Genomic DNA, 11,851 nt, shown 5'->3' on the forward strand with positions numbered 1-11,851 from the left:
GAGAGAGAGAGAGAGAGAGAGAGGGAGTAGACTTCGTGTCAGCTTCTGTTTGGGATACCACCATTACGCACACACTACAGCTACAGAAACCCTACAGACGGTCTATATTGAGGGGTATCTTGATCATTCTTCATTTGGTTGTACATGTACACAGATCTACTTGGATTTATTCATTCTCTCGAAACATGGATATTTTACCTACTACACCCACGACACCGCGAACTCCCAGGACAACAGGAAGTGCCCGGAAAACGCCGGATAATATTATATTTAGGAAATTATTTATATACGATATATAACAATTTAATTAGAAGTTTTAAAAAGCAAAGGTTTAGAAATGGGCTAAACCTGTCATTTGCAATACATAGATATGACCAAGTTTGAAGGTTTACGGGAAATAGAAATGTGGTATGCATGTAGGTAGAAATTTCAATTTTTTTTTGCACAAATCAAAACACTAAGCATAATTTGTAATAACCTGAGAAATTTCCTGAGTATATCATAACAATATACACAACAACTATCTCTTGGCCAGGTAAATTCCAGGTAAATAACATTGACCATGGAAACTGATTATCCCTGTATCTATCACATAACACAAGAATTAAAGTGGGAAAAGGATTAAAGACTTGCATTAGCAAACTCTTTATAAAATGAGAGAGAGAGAGAGAGAGAGAGAGAGAGAGAGAGAAAACTATTTAACATTACTGACTGCAAAAACGGTCACAGGTATGTGTATACATGTATTTGTTACATAAGACTTCGCGTCTGTTCCAACGCCCCAGACATCGATCGGCACACGCTTCGCCCGTGAAACAGCAAAAGTAACTTCACCAAAACTGAATTATCCCTGTCTTGTTTCTACTGTGTAATTCTGATGTTAGTACCGCCCATGCGATAACAAGGTGGGGTGAGCTCGTTTTATTACATATGCGACAACAAAACCCTATTGATGATAACCAGATACAATTCCTGAACAACAAAAGAAACCACTGTAAGTATGTGACAAATACATTTATCACGTCTTCAATTACAGGTAGTTGTTATGTCCTGAACGGTGGTTGTGAAGATATATGTATACCGACACGGAGCGGGCGGAAATGTGAATGCGACCTTGGTCTTCAGCTTCAATCAGATTTGAAAACATGTGACAGTAGTGAGTAATAACTTAGTTTAGTATCCAACTTTTCAGACATTGTTGTCATGTTTTTATCCTTCTTTGTAAATTATGAAAAATGTGAAAAAGTATGTTCAAAATAATTAAAATCCATTAATAGCAAATTATATGTTTTGTTGCATTTTGTAGGCGTGTTCTCGACCAATTTCATTCTGGTCGCGGATTACTCACACGGAAGAATCCTACAGATCGACATTAGCACGGGGAATCTGGTTAAATTACCAATAAGTATAAGGACGGTTCCCGGGATCGCATTTGATAAAACAACAATGGAAATCTTCTACTCCGATACCACGACGAAAACTATTATGTCCACTTCGCTACATGGACAGAACACGACTCTATTCTACACAACAGGTATGCTATTATACATATACACATACGCGTTCTCCCCGGCCCCATAGCTATAAAGTGAGATCAAAAATCATTAAACTTTTCAATTTTATTAATGAAAAAGTGAAGATAACGAACAGTGACCAATGTAAAGGTGAAGATAACGAACAGTGATCATTCTCATAACTCATAATATGGAGTAGAACATAAAGATCTGGTAAAACCCGGACCTGGTATCACGTGCCTAAGAGGAGTAAACATCCTTTGTCGACCTGTCTATCTAATAAATTGTATGATGCAACTTTAAAAAGACAAAAACAACAACAATATATAGTTTTGCCAATTCCTAGTTACCTCAGTTTAATATCATTTATGTCTTTTTTATGTATTTATTGTTCTTTCATTTAGTATTCTGTTTATGTAAAGAGCTTTAGGGTAATTTTGTTGATTATATAAAGCTCTATATATGCTAAAAAATACTAATACGAGTACTGGTAAACTTTTGTAATTGATATGATACAAACCGCCCACATCTAACTTTCGTTTTCACAGGTTTTGCTTATGCTGATCGTTTGGCGATTGACTATTCAACAGGAATCATTTACTACACCGCAGTGGGACCAACCCCCAGTCAGAGTTATATTGGAGTGGTCCATCGAAAAATATCCCTTCATAAGACTTTGTTGTCTAACCTGCACAGACCAAGAGAAATTGTGCTATACCCATCAAAAGGGTATGTCCACGACTGGCAGTACTTGATCGTATATATGCACAATTTCATAGAATATCTACGTAAATAAGACTGGGTTTTAATAAATTACAACCACATTGAACGAGGACATTTATTCTATAAGCCTGTTTACTTTCATTTCTTCTTTCTGAGGGTGTGTAATAACTACAATAATTATTGCATCACGAAGGCAAAGTTACAATATGTAATTCTTTTGATTTCCTTTTCCATGTTTAGTTTCTTGTACTGGACAGAGTTTGGAAATATAACTGAAATAGGTAGAGCATATATGGACGGAACGTCGAAAATTTATATTGCAACAACTGATCTTAGATGGCCTAACGGTCTTGCAATTGATTATACATGTAAGGAAATACATCTCAAATCCTGCATTATCGTTGCTTTTTCAGTAATGCCTTGAACGAAATTATGTGGTGTAATGTGTATAATTCTGTTGTAGCTGAGAGACTCTACTGGACGGATGGACTAAAGAACCGCATCGAGTATTCTGATTTGAATGGCGGAAACAGACGAGTTCTGACGACGGATAATGAAGCTCATTTAATGAATATTGTGATGCATGGGCAATATCTGTATTACACTGCATGGAATCGACAGTCCGTATAATTGAAATAATAATTCTTATTATATCACAAATCGCATGATCTTGGTCGACTTGATAGTCTTGCTATATATGCAAATGATATGAATGATGGTAAGAAAATTAGCGTCTGGAAAATGCATGAGATGTATAGTATGATACTTGATTCATATTACGCCAAACGTTCTATGTTGTAGTGAGCACAACTTGTTTGAGGAAGAACGGCAACTGCAGCACATTTTGCTTTCCTACGCCATTCGGAAGAACATGTGGGTGTCAGGACAATGTGGATCTACAATCAGACCAAACCACGTGTCAAGGAGGTTTACTGTCTTGTCATTTTTTTTTAACAAAAATAATAAATCACTCCTTGACACGTGGATTTTTCCAAGATGTTAAAGTATGAGGGAAACTGATAAGATGGTATAACGTTTGTGAGATACAGATTTCAAACTTTTTACATGTATTTTCATATGCACTACTCTGTAGCCTGGACGATTGTTGAAATACACAGGTCTCTGGTGTTCTTAATCATTGGTACATTTGGTGATATAAAACTGCCAAAATATACATGTTCATCCCCCAAACACACCTCTCCTTCTGACAAATAATTAGCTAACCCTTAAGTTAAGTAAATTCACTACAAATAATGGTACAACGTGAGATGGGAATACTAGAATGCAGAGCCCTATTATTGACGTGGATTAGGTGAAAAAAAAGGGTTGATCTGTAAATGTTACGCTAAATGATAATACAATTCGTGTACTGTCCGATTTTCTCTTCTCCTTTTTTTTCAAGAAAAGAATTCTTAAAGTGGAAATAGGAAAGAGAGAATGACTGGTACATTAAAGTGGTTCGATTTGTTAAATTGTTGAATTGGGACTGTTATGATTTCACACTAGTGTCTGGTTTAGGGCATTTTGTGTCTATTACATAACACATCAGGAGAAAAACACTTTTATAATAACTACTTTTTTTCCCAAAAATAACTTGTCCGTTGGAAATTAGTAATGGTAATTTGTCTGCTTCCTGTGGAGGACGAGTCGGAGAACAATGCAGGGTCCTTTGCGCAAAGAATTTTGTATCTGTCTCTCTACAATTAGTTTGTACAAATTCAGGATCCTGGAATAGCGAAACACGCAATATTTGTATACAAACTGCTCGTATGTGTTGATAATCATGATCCTCGATTTTGTCCATTTCATATTGTTTAGGTTAAACTTTTCGGATACATTTTCAGTAATTATATGAATCCAAATCCTTAGCATTTGTATTATAATTGTTGTTCCATATTCTCGTTACAGAAAACGCAACTGCACAGCAAATTAAAGACGGCGTTCAAACGTACATTTATATCGGATCATCGATTGCGGGGGCTACTGCAATAGTGATTGTAATAGTTGCTGTTGCGTGTTACATCAAAAGAAAACCATATCGGTAAAATATGTGACATCACAAAACAATTAATGTAGTGTCTGACTGTATTGGAAAATAACACATACTTTCAGGTCCCCAGTCTACCTCTTTTGACCTTCTGTGATCTGTTTCTGTCAGTACTTATTCGAAAATATTTAAATCTTTTGAAACCACCTATCCCCTTTTTACTAATTTTGGTATTGCGATTACCAAGATCATTATCCCTTTTTAGCCTTGGGAGTGGAAACGAAACATGCAAATTAACAAGAGGCTAACGCAACAGTTACGTGTGTATCAAACAAGTAGATAAGATTAGTAGTGGTTCATGATTACATTGCAGTCATTGTATATTCAGACTCAGAGATGTAAGGGTTGTGTGTAGTGGAGGATACCATCAGAGATGTAGGGTTTGTGTGAATGTTAGGGGAGGAGACCATCATTACTTGTAATGTGTTTCTTCATTGCAACACTAAAGTCTTGATAAACGTATATCCAATGACTTTGACCTTGAAATAATTATTTTGGTTCAGGGGTGACGTGTTACACTAACTGGCCATGACGATATGATTTAAACTTCTCTGGAAAGACAAATATTTTACTAGTGACTTAGACCTTGATGATATATATTTTTCAGTGCTTTGGCACAGTTTTTGGTAATAGTAACGGTACATGATTTTAATGTGTTTCCATTACAAATATCATGATGACCATTTTTAATCAGGAATCCTGAAGACTTTCACTTGTCAAGAGATACCTCACGTGCACACATTTTTAGTCATAGATTTTTGCACTGAGTGGAACAGTCATGGTAACGTTTGTAATGAGGGTGCTTGTTTCGCAACCAGAACGTTAGGCTTCGGTTCTTGATCTCGGTGTCTCGAGCACACAACCGGAACGATCGACCTCGGTTCTCGATCCCTGAGTGTGTCAAACACAAAACGCTTAACATTTTCCAAGCTTCCGGGATTAGAAGTGAAGGTCACGAGTCTTTTGGAACGAAAGTCCCTCGTCATTGTATATATATATTGGCATGAGAAAAAATCTTCACTGCTATAGCCTCGAATAATCTTTACCACTGTAGTAGTTACTTGTATATTTAGAAAGAATTATTGCTATCTATCTTAAATGTTTATCACACACACACACACACACTATATATATATATATATATATATATATATATATATATATAATACAGAATTCTACCCGGATATTATAAAGCAAGGAAAGAAGGTCAAGTTAGGACTTCATTCCACGATATTTTGTTGATATCAAAATCATTCAGGAAGGAAATTAAGGGATTTTTAAAGAATACTCTCAAAACAAAAATTAATGAAGGGAGAGGTACAGATAGAGAGGGGAAGAGACACACAGAGATAGTGGAGTGTGAGAGAGATGATGATCAACAACCTAGGTCTGTCATAGGTCTTGGAGATCTCGAAAGCTTAACACTCTTATCAAAATATTTATGATCAGCATTATATATACAGTACAATGAAAAATTGCAGGTTAAGAAGTGTGATCAATTTCATAAATCCTATGAAGAATACAAAATCAAATGTAGGGCAATCACGAATCTCTGGATACACCAGAATTTGGGTCAGACAGCCGTTTCACTAAGCGATCGTAGATCGTGAACTTAGATGTAAATGTGAACGTAGTACTTACGACCGTTTCACTAAAAGTTACGAGTTCCGATTTACGACCAATATCAATCGTAACTCTACATTGTCGTAAGTGCTCCTACATGCAGTTAAATGAGCAAAATAGCCTCCATGATGGCTTTGCTCGATATAATTTTGTAGTAGTATTTACGTGACTGATTTTGTTGACACTGTGGAGGAAGAAAACAAACACATTGACTTGTAATCTACTTTTGTACGAGAATAGGGTGCTATCCGAGCCCGAATTTGAAATTAATTAGAGTTATCCTTCTTTGTTAAGAACAAATGTTTACAAAAGTAATACATTCATCGCTCCACTCTTATATTTCCATCACCAGTGATTACTACGTTTAAAAAAGTGAAGAGGAGCAGTCAATATACCGAACTTTGCATGTAAAAATCAAGAAAACAGTTGTAAAAAATGGAGGAGGGGTGTTGCTATATGTGCCTGCATCACCATTTTATTAGTGTACATATGTGTATAGTTATATCAGATTAGGCAGAATGTTCAAGATATCTTAATTCTTATAGACATGTTCAGAAGTGAAAACCTTTTTCGGTAACAGTTAATTTATATCGGAGACTGGTCACATTTATGATTGATATACCTTTGATGCAACTGACTAAATGCATAACACATATACATTCAACTGATACACAATACAAATTTGCAGCTAGGGAAATATGATATTATCATATTAAAATTCCGATTTTGCAAGTAAAACGTTTCTGAAGAGTTTTATGAAGGTCGTTAGATATTGAATATACAAACTAGATACACAAGAACGGGATGAGTCGTTGTCGGACCTTTTAAGCTCCAATCCCATGTTATCAGTAATAGTTTTTGATAAATAACATCACGCTTACATGACTAAATCATAAAATACAAATACAATGGAAAAATAAATTTCAAGTCATTTCAAGGGACAGGAATAACAATATTGATATGCTTTCTAGATACATACACCTTCATCTTTTCTTGGAACGAAATCAACTATATTTTCATACCGCCTTGTTTACAGGAGAATCTCAAAATAGAACATAGAGAACTGTTAAACACTGAAGTATATATGATATAGTGGGGGTCGTGAACAATGCTCAATCAAAATACTCGGCATAGTCTGATTTGATATCATTAAGATAAATCTCATATTTGTGTTATCAACACTTTTGGTATTAATACCTTGTTAGGTGATACTCAGGTGACCATGAAGACCCGAAGGTATCTTGTTTGATCACCAATCCTCAGTTTGATTGTCATTGACGGCTTCATGTTTAAATCTATATTTTGTGCGTCATATTACTAGTTTCAATCCCCATTGAGCATTAAAGTTGATATACATTCAAATATTTAACAAACGTACTTCAACGTAAATGAGAGGACCGGATACAGATGAGGGGAAAGGAAATTTAATAAGGAAGGGAATTTGGAAGGGGAAATAGGGAGGGGATGGAGAAACAGAAAAATAACGGAAAGAAATAGAGCTGGAACACCTATTCCTAAACACCAACCCCTATATTAATCGTGTTCTTACAGATGCTAGTTCAAAATTGTTTCTATGTCATGACAACAATGCGTCATTTCAAGTAGTCTGTCTGAAAAATACAGATGTTGATAAAGAAATCCATTGGGATCTTCATTTGTTCACTCATAAGGTATCATTAAGAACTCTATAATCAAAATAAAATTGTATCCAGATATTAGAAATATATAATTCAGTATTTCTTAATCTAGGTATTTTCTCTCTCTCCATCCATCGAAATCTGACGTTACCATATTGTTTTGTAGATGCGTTTACAAACGATCGTCTACAACGGATGCCAATTCTTTCTTAACGTTCAGAAATGGCGGATACTTGACAGGCAGTAACATGCCAGAACGTCCGGGTTCAGATCAGTACGTTACCATTGTCGACACATTCACTTCCGGTTACGAAGATCCAGTGAAAGGAACCTATCTCCACCCCATATCTGGTCTCTAACTGAAACGATGCTAATTCAACAGCATGTCATCCTTCGTATTTAATTTGAATGTTTTGATTTATTAAACTTGCTATTAAGTCAATGACCATTTAGTCAATCAAATCTATGGGATTTAATTCAACAACATCGTGCATTTCATTTAATAACATTGTTTATCATATAGCATATTAGAGACAGTGTGATGACCAATCATTTTCTATGTCATTTGTTTGGTTTTACGTCATTGGGATTAAGTTGTTTACTGTCCAATCTTTTTAATACCAAGATCTATCAAAGTTTTCACGTCAAGGAACTCCTTGTTTTATATGTATCAAGTAGGAGTGTTTACAAAGTAAGTTACAGTAAATTTGGAGTGTTTTGCTGCATCTTAACATCACTAGTGTTATGAGTTTGTTAAATGCAGTCAATTTGGAATGCTTTGCTGTATATAAATTTTACCAGTACTACGGGTGTGTTGAATATTTCCATTTTCAGTTCTGAAGATCTGTTCAATTTGCTAAACCAAACGAAATCTGTGAAAAAATCTTAGAGAATGTCCTTTAGCAAAGTATACCCCAGCCCCACAATATATTTAAATGTTAATTTAAAGGGGAATGGACACAATTTGAGTTGAAAACTTTTACATTTTATTTTTCCATTCTTACTGTTTACAATGCTTAACTAAAGTATTTATAATGTTCAACCAAAATAAACAAGGCTCGTGTCATGTTTTTGTTTACAATAGACTGCTTAATAGAAAATAGCGTGTTTATAACAAAATGAGATGTGTCAAACACTACAAACTATTTAATTGTGTTAAGAATTCACTTACACTGTATAAATTGAAAAATGAATCTGCTTTAAACGAAACTTTTACTCGTATATTTAATCTATGTAAACAAAAACATGGCATGAGTCTTATTTACATAGCAAGGACTTGTGACCTCTGTATCTCCCATGTACCTTGACTACTGACATTCAAATTTTTGTAAATCATTAGTAATATCTTTGTTAACATTCGAAACATTAAAAATCAAAAAATAAAATTTGAAAATTTTCAGCTCAAATCATGTCAATGTCCCTTTAAAGGTCACACTAATTATTTTATACACGCACTTTCTAAAGAAATTTCGGACATAGTGTTTGTTACTCTGATACTTCCGTCTGGCACACTTTTTTTCTTCCTCAAACTCATCTTTTCTTTCAAGCAATAACCAATTAATTTTCGGAATTTGATAGGCGGTGCCATGTAGATATGCAATAAGGTTTCGGACTTTTTCATTTTACCCTCAAAATGGGGTAAAAAACGACGTTATTTCTACAAATACACCCGGGTTTCCAGAACTCCTCTAACAATTTACGCAGAAGCCACATTATCGATTGGAAAGTAATTGGTGGTTTCCCATATATGGTTTTACATGTATTCTTATGAAGCAGAATTTATTAAAAAACTTCTATGTGAGAAGAAAAAAGTATCTCTCTTTGGCCTTCAATACGACATTTAGATATGTCAACAACGTTTTATTCATTGAAAATAATAATTTTCATTCATATGTCTATTCGATATATCTATGTCAACTCTGAATAAAAGACACCAAACAGTCTACTTCTGCTTCATACTTAGATATTCTATTGGAAATAGATACCATCGACAAACTTACAACTTGACTCTATGATAAACGGGGTGATTTCAGCTTTTACATTGTCAACTTCCCACACTTTCGCGCAATATTCCATTATCACCTTCATATGGTGTTTATATATTTCAAATGATTCGATACGCAAGAACTTGTTGTGCATATGATCGGTTTTAAAATCGAGGTAGGTTACTTATAAACAAATTCGTGGTGCAGTGTAGAAACCGCTAATGAAACAATTACGCTTAATGATACAAACTACATTAAGGGGTGTATTTGCAACGCTTAATGATGCAAATTACCGCATTAACACACAATATAAACCGTTAATGATACAATCCCTACTAATGATTGATTGTATCATTAAGCGTTCTACTTGCAGTGTTGTTGCAAAGCTTAATGATACAACCACAAATTTGCAGGCCAAACAGCTAATGATACCCCATGGGAAAATTGGGTTACCAGAAAAAAAAAGTTCAAAGAAACACTGTATATTTGTAACGTTAAGCGTTGCTATTGTGGCGCTTAATGCTACAAATATGCAGTGTTTCTTTGAACTTTTTTTTCCAGGTAAACAATTTTTCTATGGGATCCAACCGTTTTTGGGGTGCATAGCAGTGATGATTTTTTTAACCCTCTATCCTCCTCCCTTCGCTAGATCTGCTACATGATTTAATTATCAAGCACACAGATCAACTTTTAGTTCGCCTGAGTCAAAGGCTTAAGTGAGCTTTTCTGATCAAATTTTGTTCGTATGTCTGTCTGTTCGTAAACATTTGATCTTTTCGACTTTTTCTGTATAAATGCTGGACCAATTTCAATCAAATTTGTCACAAATCAGCCTTGGGTAAAGGGGATTTAAGTTGTTCAAATGATGGAACATGCCTCCTTGAGAGGGGAGAAAATGAAGAAAATGCACAAATATGGAGGGGTCATTTAAAAATCTTCTTAAGAACTACTTATTCAGAAAAGTGGAGATTTACATGAAAGCTTCCTGATATAAAGTATATTCAAGTTTGATAATTAAATCATGTAGCAGATCTAGCGAGGGGAGGATGATAGGGGGTTAAAAGTTTTTACCACTGCTATGCACCCCAAAAACGGTTGGATCCCATCGAAAAATTGTTTACCTGAAAAAAAGTTCAAAGGATTCTTGAGACATTGAGTGGTCGATATATTCCTATGTCCAGTTTGACCCTTGACCTTTGACGATGTGACTTCAAAATCAATAGGGGCCATCTACTCCTTAAGATGTACCAAGTCTGATGTCTGTCAAGCAAAGCGTTCTCAATATATTGAGGGGATAGTATATTCCTATGTCCAGAGTATATTGGCCCTTGACTTTAACCTTTTGACCTGAAAAACAATAGGGGTCCTATTCTTTTCATATCCAACCCACATTTGAAATATCATTACGATCTAGTGAATGGTTCTCAAGATATTGAGCGGACAATATGTGGTCTACCGACCGACCAACCGACCGACCGACAGGGGCAAACCAATATGCTCCTCTTCTTTGAAGGGGGACATAATAAATCATTGATTTTTCAAAATCTGATGACATCACAGGAGGGTGGAATTACTTTAAATGCATACTTAATTACTTTAAATGACAAGTTATTATGGACCATATGCATTTGTGCATTTTCTCAATTTTTCTCTACTTATTGAATTGCATTGAATGTGTTGCGGAGTTTGTGTACAGTATAAAGGCGGGTCATTACAGCCTCCTGACATTGAATCTATTGCGGAGTTTGTGTACAGTTTCTATTGCAGAGTCTGTGTACAGTTTAAAGGAGGATCATTAAAGCCTCCCGATTTCTTGAATCATAAATGTAATCAAACGATATTCAAGTATTGCCTTTTTCACCAGGAGCGGATCCAGGATTTCAAGAAGGGGGTGGGGATAGTAGGTCATCGGAGGAAGTCCTAGTGGGGGGTCAAGAGTGAAGTCCACGGAAGCCATCGGATTCTAGTGCTTTTGTAAGGCAAAAATTTCAAAAATACATATTGACCATTTATTTTAGTCATGCATGATTAATGGTGAGCATGATAAAATTTACCCTAAATATGACATTTGTAGAGAGTCGTGCGCTGTGTGCATTCCCCCTTATCATTCCGCAACTGCATACTCTTTCTTTTTGATTTTTTCCCTAATTTTTCACCGCACAAACAATGAAGTAGTGTATGGGTGTACATGTACAAATGTAGAATTTATTCCGTTTCAAATTTTGGTTTATTTCTGGATAAATTTCGGAGATATTGATTAAGTTAATCATCGATAATAAACTCCTATTTGAAAACTTCATCCAAATGCAATGTGTATTTATT

The 11,851-nt window shown here is 35.2% G+C and overlaps 1 pseudogene; it reads left to right on the forward strand.

Annotated features, from left to right (window-relative positions):
- Positions 1–8,964, forward strand: part of LOC130051278 (low-density lipoprotein receptor-related protein 4-like) — a 60,379-nt pseudogene extending 51,415 nt beyond the window's left edge.
- The last annotated feature ends 2,887 nt before the right edge of the window (positions 8,965–11,851 follow it).

Source organism: Ostrea edulis, chromosome 1, assembly GCF_947568905.1.
Source record: "Ostrea edulis chromosome 1, xbOstEdul1.1, whole genome shotgun sequence".
Classification (NCBI taxonomy): Eukaryota; Metazoa; Mollusca; class Bivalvia; order Ostreida; family Ostreidae; genus Ostrea; species Ostrea edulis.